We start from the raw sequence: 14,083 nt of genomic DNA, 5'->3' as shown, positions 1-14,083 counted from the left end.
CACTCCTCGCTCTGGGTGAAATAGGAAACAATGTCTGAATTCTGAGGAGCTATGCTGCTATGGTACGTGGGGCTCTGCTCTCTCTCTCTCCTTCCCTAAGAGAACACAGTTTGGTGATCTATAAATTCACAGTAAATCTCACCCCTTCTGCTCCACGCTTGACATTTTCAGATCCTACGCTGTGCATTTTCCAACAGGTAAAAATCTATAATCTGTGTCAATGGTATCATACGCAAAGTTCCCAAGAGGCCGCTGTCTGAACTGAACCTGCCGTGGATGCAGTGCAGGTAAAAATGTTTATTCCTACCTTTGTGATCCGGTTTCAGCCTGAGGGGCCTAGTCTGTCAATGGATATTCATTCTACCATTCTACACTGACAATCCAATCCTTCCTACAGTGTGCTCTCAGCTACCTTGACTATGACTCAGAAGAACATACTGATGTTGTTGTTGTGTGTGTGAACATAGTTTCAGGTTGTATAAGAAGCAAGCGTATCGCTGTACTGGTTGAGATTTATTGTGTCATCCAGTTAGTGAGAACAGTGTGTGTGTCTCACGTGTGGTGTCCATTTTAGCTTCAGCCGTCTTAATTCAAACCTTCTGCCTCTTGCTCGACTTACTACTGTACCTACTGTGCTGTTGGTAGCTCCACAACCGTTAGTCAGAGAGGCGGTATAGATTGCAGTTATAATGAAATGGCCTTGAATGCTTTGTAATAATGACATTCTAAGAGCTTTCTCAATTACAGAGCGCGAACTCTTCTGGAGGAAACTGATTCCATAAATCAGAATTCCATTTCAGCAGCTTAAGCGAACAATCAAACTTTATTTGTATCGTGCATTTCGTACACAGAGGCAACACAATACACTTTTCAGAGGGCAAAGGGGGGGTGGACATAGATCCTACCCTTGTATTTTCCAGAGGGAAGCAAAGAACAAAAAAAAACAGTTCACCCAGGGGCCCGAGTACAGATTGATGCACACGTTGAATATGATCTCCTGCTTAAACGGCGCTTCTGTTATTGTGCCTGTTATTAACTGTATGCATTCTGACATCGGGCGAGATCGTTACTCTTAGTAATCTTTGCAATTAATCTACCCTGACATGATAATTTGCGTCTGCTCTATTTGAGGTGTCTGTGTGAACCTCTGCTCAGTGGGGGAGGGGGGGCGGTGGGGGGGTGACTGGGGAAGCAACGACAGGCAGATGCTTGCCAGCGTCTGTCAACACAATACGGTTGTTAACGGAACAGACTGGGCTCAACGCAGTGTCGCCAAATTACTTTTGACGCGTGGAGGGGAAATTGTTTGATTGATGAACAAAGGAATCTCCCACTTGTAATTAATACAGTGCTAATGGATGTGTGGGTTTGTCTGTGGAGTCGACAGATGTAGAGGTTGTGGCAAGCGATGCTTGTGTGGGTGTAACTCACTAGGAAAAGGGGCAGGTTTTTAATATTTACTGCAGGCCAAAATGATCTGGTGTGGATGTGTGATCCTGCCCTCCCTGTGCAGATCCAGTTTCTTCTGGGATTCACAGGAAGCCTTGGGGACGATGTAATGGACCATGTAATGGATAACGTAATGTATCAATGAGCCTATGTTTTCCTAACTACATTGACTTGTGGTTTGTTTATTGATCAAAATAAAGTTCATGCATTAATGGAATGATGAATGGAGGGAGTCTGTACATGGGCCTGATTATCTACTGTATGCAGTTTGTTCAGAGTGCATTACATCATCGTTGGGAGAGTTTTGATTGGTGCATGTGATGTTTAAGCACGGGCTGTCTTGTGTGTGAGCAGAATATCCCTTTAGGCCCGAGACAGATCCTGATGGGCAAGACACCCGCGCCATTTCAACTAGCGCATCCTCTCAGGCTGGATTAAATGTTCTGAAAACATGGCCCCCAGAGTGTGCTCATGCATCTAGTTACAACTCATGAAGAGGTGGAGGAGGACACATTTGAGCTATTGGCTCGGCCGAGTGCATGGATAGGCAATGTCTCGCATCTGTTATTAGCTAGACCGAGATTTTAAAGAACATCTAGGGAGTCTCAAAGCATAAACTGAGATTCTAAAGAACAGATCGGAGTCTCAAACGCAGAGGGTTTTGAAATTCAAAGGAGCAAGATTGCAACATTGTCATGGAAACTAATATCACATACTACCCACTATTCTTTTATTCTAGGGCTGGGATTTCATTCTCACAGGCCTGTTTCTGCAATATGTGTGCATGTGTGTGCACGCGCATGTGTGTGTGTTTGTGTTTGTGTGCACTATTTTATTCTTTCCAGCGGGCTGTATTTAAAACATGATGATGACAGACACTGGCGTGCTACTGTATAATTTGAAGGGTTTGTGTGAACCCTGCTGTGGTATGAGTCATTGATTACACATCAGCTTAGTATGCCGCAGTGCAGACCCCGACGTTGGCGGAGAGGCAACCTGAAGCCCCTATAATCAATAGCAGCAGGCTTCTGGCAGGCCCGGAGAAAAGGACTCCCCACTACTCCTTAGGGCCAAGGCCTAACCTTTTCCAAAGAGAGGTGATGAAGAAGCTCATCATTTCTAATGAGGAATTAGCGATCGGGGAAGAAAAATGTCCGTCAGCACCGCGGATCCAGGAGTCCGAAAGGTCTACAACAAGTCAGAAGTGCTAAATAGTATTCTTTAGAGACTATGAAGAAGACTTGATTTTCCGAGCAACGGAAGGATGGTCCACTCGCAGCGCATGGTGTGCTTGCCATGACAGTCTGATGAAATATCCATCACCCATCAGTCGATTTTACATTCTGAATTGGGTGAAATTGGATATTACTTCAAGATAATCGAATAGCCTCTCCTTAAAACCTGTGAAGAGGGGGCATAAAGACAGATCAAGAGCGATTTTTTTTTTTTTTTGTCAAAGATACAAATATATTTTTTTAGCAATGAGATTTAACAAGCTGCCCATGGAAATAAACAGTGCTTATTCAATTTGAATGAATGCATCATGTCTGATCTGGCACTATGCATTTCATACAGTAGGAGAATGATGAATCACTGCAATTGATAGAACCAGATTCACAGTTAATTAAAATTTTAATTATGCACTTTAGCCATTTAGGGGAGATAAATGGGAAATCATTAAGCACCCTTTGAAACCAGATGTTCGCTAAATGATGTCTATAGGAACAACATTGCTCAATAGATTGCAAGAATATGTGCCCACTTTAATGCCTGTAGCTGATTTAAGCCAGCAAATAGAGTTCATCCCTTCATAGCAAAAACATGAGGTTTGACTTCAGAAGCAATTGTCTGTCTTCCTCTTTGTACAGTCAATCTGACTCTACAATTGAAGAATGTCAGGGAAGTCTGCCTTTCGTTCTTATGTACCCGGGAGAGAGACTGGAGGACTCGCTAAAGCTGGACCAGCTTGTCTCTCTGGAGAGGTTCAAGGTTATGATAGAAGGTATGCTCCATGTCAACTGCACATGTTTCTTATAATCTATTGTGTATGTGTTTTTATTGTAAATCATTGACAAAGAGAGTGCGCTTTACTGTCTTCCCTGAATAATTGTTTTTTTTTCAATTCAATTCATTGTCAGAAAAGTCAGATACGGGTACATCTTAGCAACACCGTGAGGTTTCTACAGTCTCACAGTATGTCCATGTTTTCAGTCAGGATTGCTACTGTATAACCCAGCAGTGCTTGTGACTTTCCTGTGATGCCCAGTTAAGATAGGATGTCCTTGCTGCCTGTCCTCAGACAAAAACAATCTCTGGAGGACATGAACAATTATGGTTCCCCTCCCCTAATTAGCCCCTGCTGTCCAACTCATTGGCTTTTACTAACAGTCACACAACACTCTTTTATTATACTGTCTTAACTTAACTTCAATACTTAACTTTTAATAAAATTTAAACTGAAATTGTTTCTGTGACTTCGAAACAAGCGCAGCCATCATGGCAGTTGGTTTGGCGGATATCTTTCCATGAAAAGTGTGTGGTGACATTTGTTCTTTGGATTTGGTGTGTGTTTAATGCAAACATGTCAATATATGAAGTTGTTCTATCAATTTGCAGTGTGCAACAACTGAGATGAGACCAGGCAACAAAGCTCTGTTGGAATAGATACACAATAATATACCACAGTTGATTCTGCAGTACAACCTTTCTCTCTGGTGAGGATACAAGCCACCACAGCCCAGACCACAATGACTCCCTTGGACTCCTTCACTGTCATTTCAGAATGCTGGAAAAGAATCTGCCACAGCTACTGGTAAATTAATAAGAGTGATTTTTCAGACCAGATAAGATAGTCTGGTTTTTGTGAGGCCAGGGAAAAGATTCAGTATTGACCCATTGTCATGCATAAGGACTCTGAGGAGACATGCTATTCTTGTAGCTGTATTCTAGCTGTACTTTCCCCTCTGCAGACGCCCTCAGACCCCTCCTAGCCTCTAACTCCACGTCTCTGTTATTACTCTCGGTCAACCTTGCAGGGAATCCACTCACGCTGCTTCATCTCACTAATAAAGACCATGCTGAGTCATTTCAAATTGTCTGCCCTCAGGTGAAGTCTTAACAGCAGATGTGGCCTGTCTTTACTCTAATTGCCTCACTACTGGATACTATTAATAGCTGCAAAGTTTATTGCACAAGGGAGTCTCTCAATTCAATTCTAACTTTATTTCAGACTCTCCAGAGGGTCCATAGCAATACAAAAGACAGACAACAAAACATACAATATATGGTACACCTTTATTTATCAAATTGCGACTGTTGGATCTATTGTTTATTATAGAGGATGACTACTATATTCCTGGTCTAAAAACAACCAGTGTTTGGGAAACGACTCCAAAGCTGTAGTAGTCCCAGAACTTTTCCAAAGCAGTTACTTTACATTGGAAGGAGCAAAGCAACACTAAAAATACCCTCTAGAGATATAGTAAGTAACTCTAAAATTACTTTGAAACATAAGTAAATTACCTCAAAGCTACAGTACCTAACATGTCAAATGATTATATCCAAAGCTGCAATGCCATGATAAATAGAAAGGCAAGTAAAGATCACCCAGGAAACCTACTGCACAGTATGTCAACAAGACAACGCTGTATCTGATAATAGTAGGGGGTTTCAGTTCAAGGGCTTTCATTCTGTATAGTACACATGTGTGTGAGTAATAAGATTAGAAGTCCACTTCATGGCTGTCAAAAAAGGGAATTATCTGCTTAAAGCATTATTGAGTTTTGACTTTGGTTGAACTACAACATACAGATAATACAGATACTATAATACATACTGTATTGCACTCTTCAAACTAAACAGATACCACTGGCAAATAAGCATACAGACCATCTGGACTCAGCATTATCCAAACAACTCTACATAATCAACAACTCTTTTATTTGATCTGTGGTTCTTAGCCAGGTGTGTTTGTTCTGAGGAAGAACTGACAACGTGCAGTAACCTAGGTTAGGCCTACTGTGCCTGGCGAGGCAGTACCCTGCTCAAAGCAGTCTCCATTCCTCTACCTACTCCATCCTCACAGAATCAAGTGACTATATTGTGCTATAGCACTAGGTGGCAATATGGTAACATAAAAACATATTGAGTCTATTACGTCTCAAATCACACACTGAATGCAGATTCACACAGATGCTTTCATGATTAAGATGAACAGTATAAAGATGTTGCTGTTGTATAAGCATATTAAACTATACATTTGGTGTATTTTGATGGAAAAAAAAAGGAATATGACAAAATCCATTCATTTAAAACCTGCATGAACAAGTCAGCATCGTAAATGTGGAGTAGCCTGCTGTACTCTACTGCAATATGCTAATAATGTTTGGAAAGATATGTGAAAGTATGGTCTGGCTCCTGAGCTGTGCTGCTCTAGATGCCAGACATCCAACTGTCTGGTCGCCATCTTCTGTCCTGAATCAGACAAGTGACAGATCACGGCTGAGCCCACAATGCTGTCAAAGGTCTCAGTGGTTTCTAAAGAGGATTTGAATGTTGTCATTAAAAGAACATTACACATATAAATAAATAAATAAATAAATAAATAAATAAATAAATAAATAAATAAATAAATAAATAAATAAATAAATAAATAAATAAATAAATAAATAAATAAATAAATAAACGACAGTGGCACTAAATCCAGGATCTATATTCCAGGTGGAGACTGGAAGGTTTAGGTCTAAAGAATGTGAACTACAGTAACTTATTTATTAAACTCTTTTACAGTGTATTTTCCCACAAATGCAACATCATTACAATATCCAGACATTTTACAGGCAACCGTAATGTGTGTGTGTGTGAGTGTGTGTGCGTGTGTGTGTGTGTGTCTTCGTGCGTGTCAAGTTCTGTGTGACAAATAAAGACTTCTTCTTCTTCTTCTTCTTCTTCCACAGATGCTCCCAATTGCTCATATAGTCTGTACTGCAGTGTGGAGTGTGTACTGTACTTCTATAGTGTCTTCTATAAAATTAATACCTAGTGCTTCTTTCCACCTTATTTCCTTCAGGATTCACAGTTGTATGAAATAAGGTGAAGTTAAGCCTGGGACTGTTGTTCTCTGCCCTGGGGTTCTGAAGCCTCGGTTCCAACACAAGCCATGATTCTCTGAGAGGGTTCTCTGCCCTGGGGTTCTGAAGCCTCGGTTCCAACACAAGCCATGATTCTCTGAGAGGGTTCTCTGCCCTGGGGTTCTGAAGCCTCGGTTCCAACACAAGCCATGATTCTCTGAGAGGGTTCTCTGCCCTGGGGTTCTGAAGCCTCGGTTCCAACACAAGCCATGATTCTCTGAGAGGGTTATCTCCCACTTGGGTCATGTGGTGATGTACAGTGAGCACATAAAAGGGGCACACAGCAAAAGTTGAGATATTTGTCGTTTCATGCAATCCCAAGAAGCCCTCCGGTGTAGCTTTAGTGATGTTAAAGGTACCGGTATCGCTTACTCTCTTTTAGCACAGATGGTTCCTGGGTGATATTCTGATTCAAGCATGTTAGGTCCGCTTTCTGGAGCAGGCAGGAGCTTTTAATATGCCTTTGTGCAACGCCGCCTCTCTCCGGGATGCGTGATAATATATTTCCACCGTATGAAAACAAGCAAAACACATCTAAGGTCTTTAATAATGTAGGCCTAAGTGTCACATCGTCTCACCCATACGATGCACAAAAAATTTGTGTCAGAGCATGCATCCTCTCAAATGACTTGGAGGCCACAGCGGACAGCAAATAAATATGTCAAAAATATTGGCGTGCATTATGAATAATGGATATTTTAATACATGACTGTGTTGTATTGTATTGCAAAAGAGGCCGAATGAAATATACATCATCTAATTAGAAGATGTTCTAGGACATGAAGCAGCCAACAGAGATCAATAGATAATAAGATCCAGTATCAATTAGACCGATCTTCAACAGGCCAGCCAGTAAGGGCCCAGATTGTTACAAATATAGGCTACTAAAGGTAACTAAATCCAAGCATGAAGCTGCTAATTTAGAAACATTGGTGTCTCATTTATGTGATGGGACTTTATCCTGTAAACTATACTTGTTTACTGTTGTTGAGAACAATTATTTATGAATAAAGGGCAGCCTGGGAGTAGGGTAACCTGACACCAAGACCAAGTCAAACAACCTAAACATTAGAGCAACTGTCAGCAAGGACAAGGCACCAGCTGACATCACAGAAGTGACACAAATTGCCATGGAAGTGATCACTGGGAAAAACAATCCAAAAACACACCTGGGTGTCACCCAAAGTAACTAAACTGAGAAATTTAAGATTACCAGTTGAAACAAAGAATTAACAAACACATTAACAAAAAAGACAAAGAATAAGTACAAAACATGAACCACAAATTAATAAATAAACCAAAAAAACAACAACCAAATAACAATATGCAGCAAATTCAACACAATACATCAAACAGAAAACATAACAGACACGATGCAAGAGACATTTTAAAAACAAGAACAAATTACAAATAGAACAGAGAAGCCTTTAACAACAGATAAAGGAACAGTAGGCTAAGTTACTTCGATACAACAAACCTACAGTAGATCATCTTCTGGGTCAGTCTTCACTTCAGAACCATTTACCTTTGCAGTTGACCATTCTACAAGCAGATGTCATTGAACATCAACACTGAGACTTCACACAAGGCTGTGTTCATTTCAAACCAATTCAATTTAATTTCTTGGCAGCGGTTACTTGAAAACATGCAGAGCAGTGCATATTGGAAGGACCTCATCAATTTTCCTACAAAGTCTACAACAGTGTGTCCTAAGAATTTTGACAGTTGGACAATGCCAGAACATGTGCATGTACTTACATATTTCAGAACAAGAAAGTTGATTACACCAGGCCATTAACAGTGAGCGTCAATTTACACTCAGGAGTGAAATAGGTTCAAAATTAAAATGAGCCATCTAATGGAAGAGATGGGAGAGGAACAGAAGATATTATTTCAGTCACATGGCCAATCTCATACCATTCCAAGGCTTCATACAGTAGGTATTTTTCATATTTCATTGTAACAGGTGTAACATTCTGCAAGAACGGCTCGTTGTTGTTGTTGTTACGATCCCAGATGTTGTTGCAGGGGAGATCAAATGTGCAACAGGATGAGAAAGTGGATATACTGTACTGTAAAGTACAGTACTATATAATTCTTACTGTTTGGTTTACATTGGTAACATGTTGAAAATACAACTACTTCAAGCAAATGATTAAATCAAGGTTGAAAGTGGTATTGATCATAATTCAACACTCAAGACTGTCTCAATGGTCCAATACATTTAGCAATATGCAAATCAATATGCTTCTGTTGCATTTTTTGCATTTATTCAATCATCTATAATCAAAACAGCCTTAAATAATCAATGTGTGGGCCAGCCTGTGATGACTTATCCACCCCGCAGAGTGCTCTGAGAAGGGGGGGGGGGGGGGAGGGTCGAGGTGCTCTGAGAAGGGGGGGGGGGTCGAGGTGCTCTGATCTAACCAGCGGCTACAGCACCCATATCTGCAACCCAGAGAGAGAGAGAGAGAGAGAGAGTGGGGAGTCACTGAAGCAAAGACAGAGCATGCACTTGAATGATTGAGGTTACGCAGGTGACCTCATAAACCAAAATCCATGGCAGACTCCCAAGGTGAGCGCTGAATTATGCTGTCATTAAAGGACGGGCCCAGTTGCCAAGGTTGGTATGTAAAGTATAATCATCCTCCTCCCCCTTCGCAGTCACTCATTAGTCCTCCTCGTGGGCCAACGGAGATTATACCTTGAACTTGCTTTGCTATCGCTATGTCCCCGCTGGGAATGGCTCTGCTGTTGGCCATTTATATCCCCCATATCGCAGACCTACGGCTACTGGGAGTGCGACCAGCCCCTGTCTCCCATCTGGAAATTTGTCCCATTAAAAAATATATATATATATAAAAAAAGAGAGGGATGCCCTGACGGACGATCACGTTATGTGCAATTTTATGACGGAATCACTGGGAGGACGCCGCTGGTGTCTGATCAATTTGAATTAGAATAATTTATTTGGTTTCCCTTGGTGATTCCATGCCAATCTGGATCCCTCTGTGGTTTTAGTACTTAGCGTTAAGTGGCAGTAACAGGGCCTGACACCTCTGAATGTCGAATTTGGTTTGTTAAGAGGCGAGTGTCGAGAACTATGGACAGAAATGTGTCGCAATCAAAACATGTATTGCAATCAAGTCTCTCAAATGTCTCTTAATGACATTAGTATACATGCTGGACTGGGGCCTATTCAAACAGTCCTCAAAATTCAGACAGGCTCTTTGTTTCCGATGGTTTAAAATACAACTAGTAAGAAAATCAACTTGATGGTTTAAAATCTATAGAGAGTGCCGAGTCCAATAGTCACGAATGGATTTTAAAACAATACAACTTTATTGTCAGTTGTAACGCTGAAAATGTATTCTGCTCTTCAATCTCACTTATCATCCTCATGGCGTCCTCTGCGTTGCATTCTTCACATGGTGTTAGCTGAGTATAGCACAGGGTCGTGAGCAATGATGATTTGATTTCCAGGAGCTACAGTTGGGGTTAAGTGCCTTGCTCAAGGGCACAACGGTAGGTAATTATTGATGGGAAGTCACTCAGTAGACCCCCAGACACCAGTGAGGATCATACCTTTTTTTTTTTTTAGGTATAAGACTCTGGTATAGTTTAGTGTTGGTTACAGCAGATATAACAGATAGTTTTACCCAATTTTACAAGGAAATGGCCAATTCCCAGGGCCAACAACTCACTAACTTTTTGTTGTTATCAACAGCGACTAAGAGAGCCATTCATTTCCACATTCGCAGTGATGTGGAGCATGTGCAATTCAAGCTATAAGTGTTGCAAATGCTGTCTAAATGTAACACATTAATACAGGTTACTGTATAACTGATTTTTTCTCACCCTGCCAGAATCTGGATTTCCTTTAAATGCAAGAAGAGTTGGCAGAAGATTTAATTGTGTGTGGAAGTTACATGTGTGGAACAGCTGTGGCACTGTGAATTTCTTCCAACAATAGCACTTATCATGTCTATAGCACTTGTCATGTCAATATGTCTATATCCAATGACACGAGATGACATATTTTTGTCTTCTGAAGATAAAGGCCAGAGTACTTCTGTTTAAGACACCTCAATCAAAATGCAAGCAGCCTTTGAACCATTTTTGTACGCTTGTGGGAAGAGTATACAAGGGGAAATGATGTGCTATGCAGTCCAGACTATGGTATACATATTACCATAGCTGTGTAGGTGATTGAAGGGTTCTCTTCGCTGTTGTTTTTCCAACTTTAACACTGAAGAAATAGACGACTGTCTTGTTAACTGGTGGCTCGTTGTTTCATAGCCTCAGAAACTTGTGAGGTGTGGGATCCTGAGCACGTGACAAGGAATGCAATGTAGCAGCTCCCTTGTTCCACCAAGACACACAACCATAATAATAATACTACCCATAATAAAAACTTTACTGTCATATAACTTTTATATCATAATTTATATCATAATAATAACACGCCTACTGCATGCATATAAATACCTTACAAGAAGCAAGATAACGAAAGCAAAATGCCAACGACTGCCAATGATGTTGCTCCTGGCTGCCTGGTAGCCTTGCTGGGTTGGAAAGGAGGTTTAGCCGTTAAGCTCCCATGGAGGAGTGGGTATGTGAGGGACTGTCTGGGAGGATGAGCTGGCTGACCTCCAGACCAACCAAACCTCCAGAGACGACCATTCATGTCTGCTCATTTAAATGATGCTCCTTGTTTTTGTCCTGTGATGAACGTTAATATGTCTACTCATAACTTTTCGACCGGTGTTTACAAACGGAAACTGTCATGTCCGTGCCTGTTTTATCGAGTGATATTCATCCGGCGGACCGAGGTGGGGAAGGTGAAACGACAGAAGAACAACTTAACTCACCACAGGGAACCGAGTTTGCTGACACGACACAGGGAATGACAGTAATAATAGCAATGCTGTGCACTGTGCACTCTGAATTTAGCTTCCAAGACAGGCTGGCTATACTAAAAAGCAACTAAAACATTTCTCTGATGGAGGCCAAACCATTTAGGGGAAAGGGTGCCCCCTCCTTTTTTGTACTTAATCCTCTCTTGCCCTTGACCTCTTCATAGTGATGACGAAAAAATGAATTACCATACAAAAAACAATATTACAATCCATGATGAGACTGTGAGTGGCTGGGCACAGGGTCAGTCCTGTGCACCTACCCATCATTTCATGAAGAGGTGGTTATAATTCCACTGACCATAAATTGTGGGACATTTCATTTTTTGAGGAATTTGACAAAGGAATACACCTTTTAATGGAATCCACTTTCTACATTCTTATTTTCTTTGTAGCTGTAAACCTGAGTTTGCCTATAACACAAGGTCAACTGTTACAATTCTAAACAAATCATTCTCTGTCAACTTTTAGCATTTACAGTATATGCAAGCTATGTCACTGAGCATGTGATATGTGATGCAACCTGACAGAGTCACAGTCCTTTAAGGACACAAATCGACCTTACAATCACACCTTTGTGTAATACAGTTACATAAAAGAAATCTCTCTCAGAGAACAGTATAACATCTCGGTGAACCCTTCATAATTAATATTGAAAGCCACAAGCCGGCTGCGCTCCCACTCCACACCTGCCTGACGTCACCAATCAGCCAACCTCACCCAGGCTCGGGGTGGAGAGGGAGAGGACACATCAAACCCAAACCAAGAAGAAGAACCAATCAGCCAACCTCACCCAGGCTCGGGGTGGAGAGGGAGAGGACACATCAAACCCAAACCAAGAAGAAGAACCAATCAGCCACGAGCCGGGTGTGTTCCCACTTCACACCTGCCTGGCATCTCAATCAACCCATCTCAGCCAGGATAAGAAGCCGGGGTACTCAGCCGTCGGTGCCAGATCGCTGACCAACCTAGTGGGTATCGCATCTCTATCTATAACTTAACCTGCCTTTATCCTAACCCTACCTCACCCTTTTTTGTTTTCCTTCATCCTAGTCTGACCTCCCTGCCACTGCCTGAACCGTGCCTGACTGGAGAACCACGTTCCTCCCTGACCCCCCACACCTGTCTGACTGACCTGTTCCTCCCTGACCCCCACGCCTGTCTGACTGCCCCCACGCCTGTCTGACTGCCCCCACGCCTGACCCCCACGCCTGTCTGACTACCACGTTCCTCCCTGACCCCCACACCTGTCTGACTACCACGTTCCTCCCTGACCCCCACACCTGTCTGACTACCACGTTCCTGCCTGACCCCCACGCCTCCCTGACCCCGACGCCTGTCTGACTACCACGTTCCTCCCTGACCCCCACACCTGTCTGACTACCACGTTCCTCCCTGACCCCCACACCTGTCTGACCCCCACGTTCCTGCCTGACCCCCACACCTGTCTGACTACCACGTTCCTGCCTGACCCCCACACCTGTCTGACTGACCTGTTCCTCCCTGACCCCCACGCCTGTCTGACTACCACGTTCCTCCCTGACCCCCACGTTCCTCCCTGACCCCCACGCCTGTCTGACTACCACGTTCCTCCCTGACCCCCACGCCTGTCTGACTACCACGTTCCTCCCTGACCCCCACGTTCCTCCCTGACCCCCACGCCTGTCTGACTACCACGTTCCTCCCTGACCCCCACGCCTGTCTGACTGACCTGTTCCTCCCTGACCCCCACACCTGTCTGACTACCACGTTCCTGCCTGACCCCCACACCTGTCTGACTGACCTGTTCCTCCCTGACCCCCACACCTGTCTGACCCCCTCGCCTGCCTGAACCCCACGTTCCTCCCTGACCCCCACGCCTGTCTGACTACCACGTTCCTCCCTGACCCCCACGTTCCTCCCTGACCCCCACGCCTGTCTGACTACCACGTTCCTCCCTGACCCCCACACCTGTCTGACTGACCTGTTCCTCCCTGACCCCCACGCCTGTCTGACCCCCACGCCTGTCTGACCCCCACGCCTGTCTGACTACCACGTACCTGCCTGACCCCTGACCCCCACACCTGTCTGACTACCACGTTCCTCCCTGACCCCCACACCTGTCTGACTGCCACGTACCTGCCTATCCCTTGCCTGGCCAATAAACGCGCCCCAATGTGGGCTTGTCCGCCTACGCCTATCGTGTCCTCCTCCACTAGCCCTAACAGAAGCTGTAATATTAATAGTTTTGGGAGGCTCAAAACTTTCCAAGTATTCATTTGTGTGTGTGTGTGTGTGTGTGTAGGCAGTGGCGTGCACAGACATTTTGGGGGGCAGGTGCTCAGTGAAAAATGAGGGCAACTTGCGCGGCGAGATGTTGACGGGGGGGTGCTGGCAGATCATTTCTATTTGTTTGATTGTCGCATGAGTTGTTGACAGAGTGGGGGACGGGGGGGGGGTGCTAACAGAGATTTTTGATTGTCGCGCGAGTTGTTGACCGGCAAGGGGGGGGGTAAGGTTACTACATAATACTAAATATTCAGCTTAAGTATACTGATAGCTTCATATGCTGTACCAACAACAAATTCTACCGACATTGGTCGTGTGGTG

This window comes from Borostomias antarcticus (assembly GCF_949987555.1).
Source record: "Borostomias antarcticus genome assembly, chromosome: 14".
NCBI lineage: Eukaryota > Metazoa > Chordata > Actinopteri > Stomiiformes > Stomiidae > Borostomias > Borostomias antarcticus.
Note: the sequence above shows the minus strand (reverse complement) of the source record.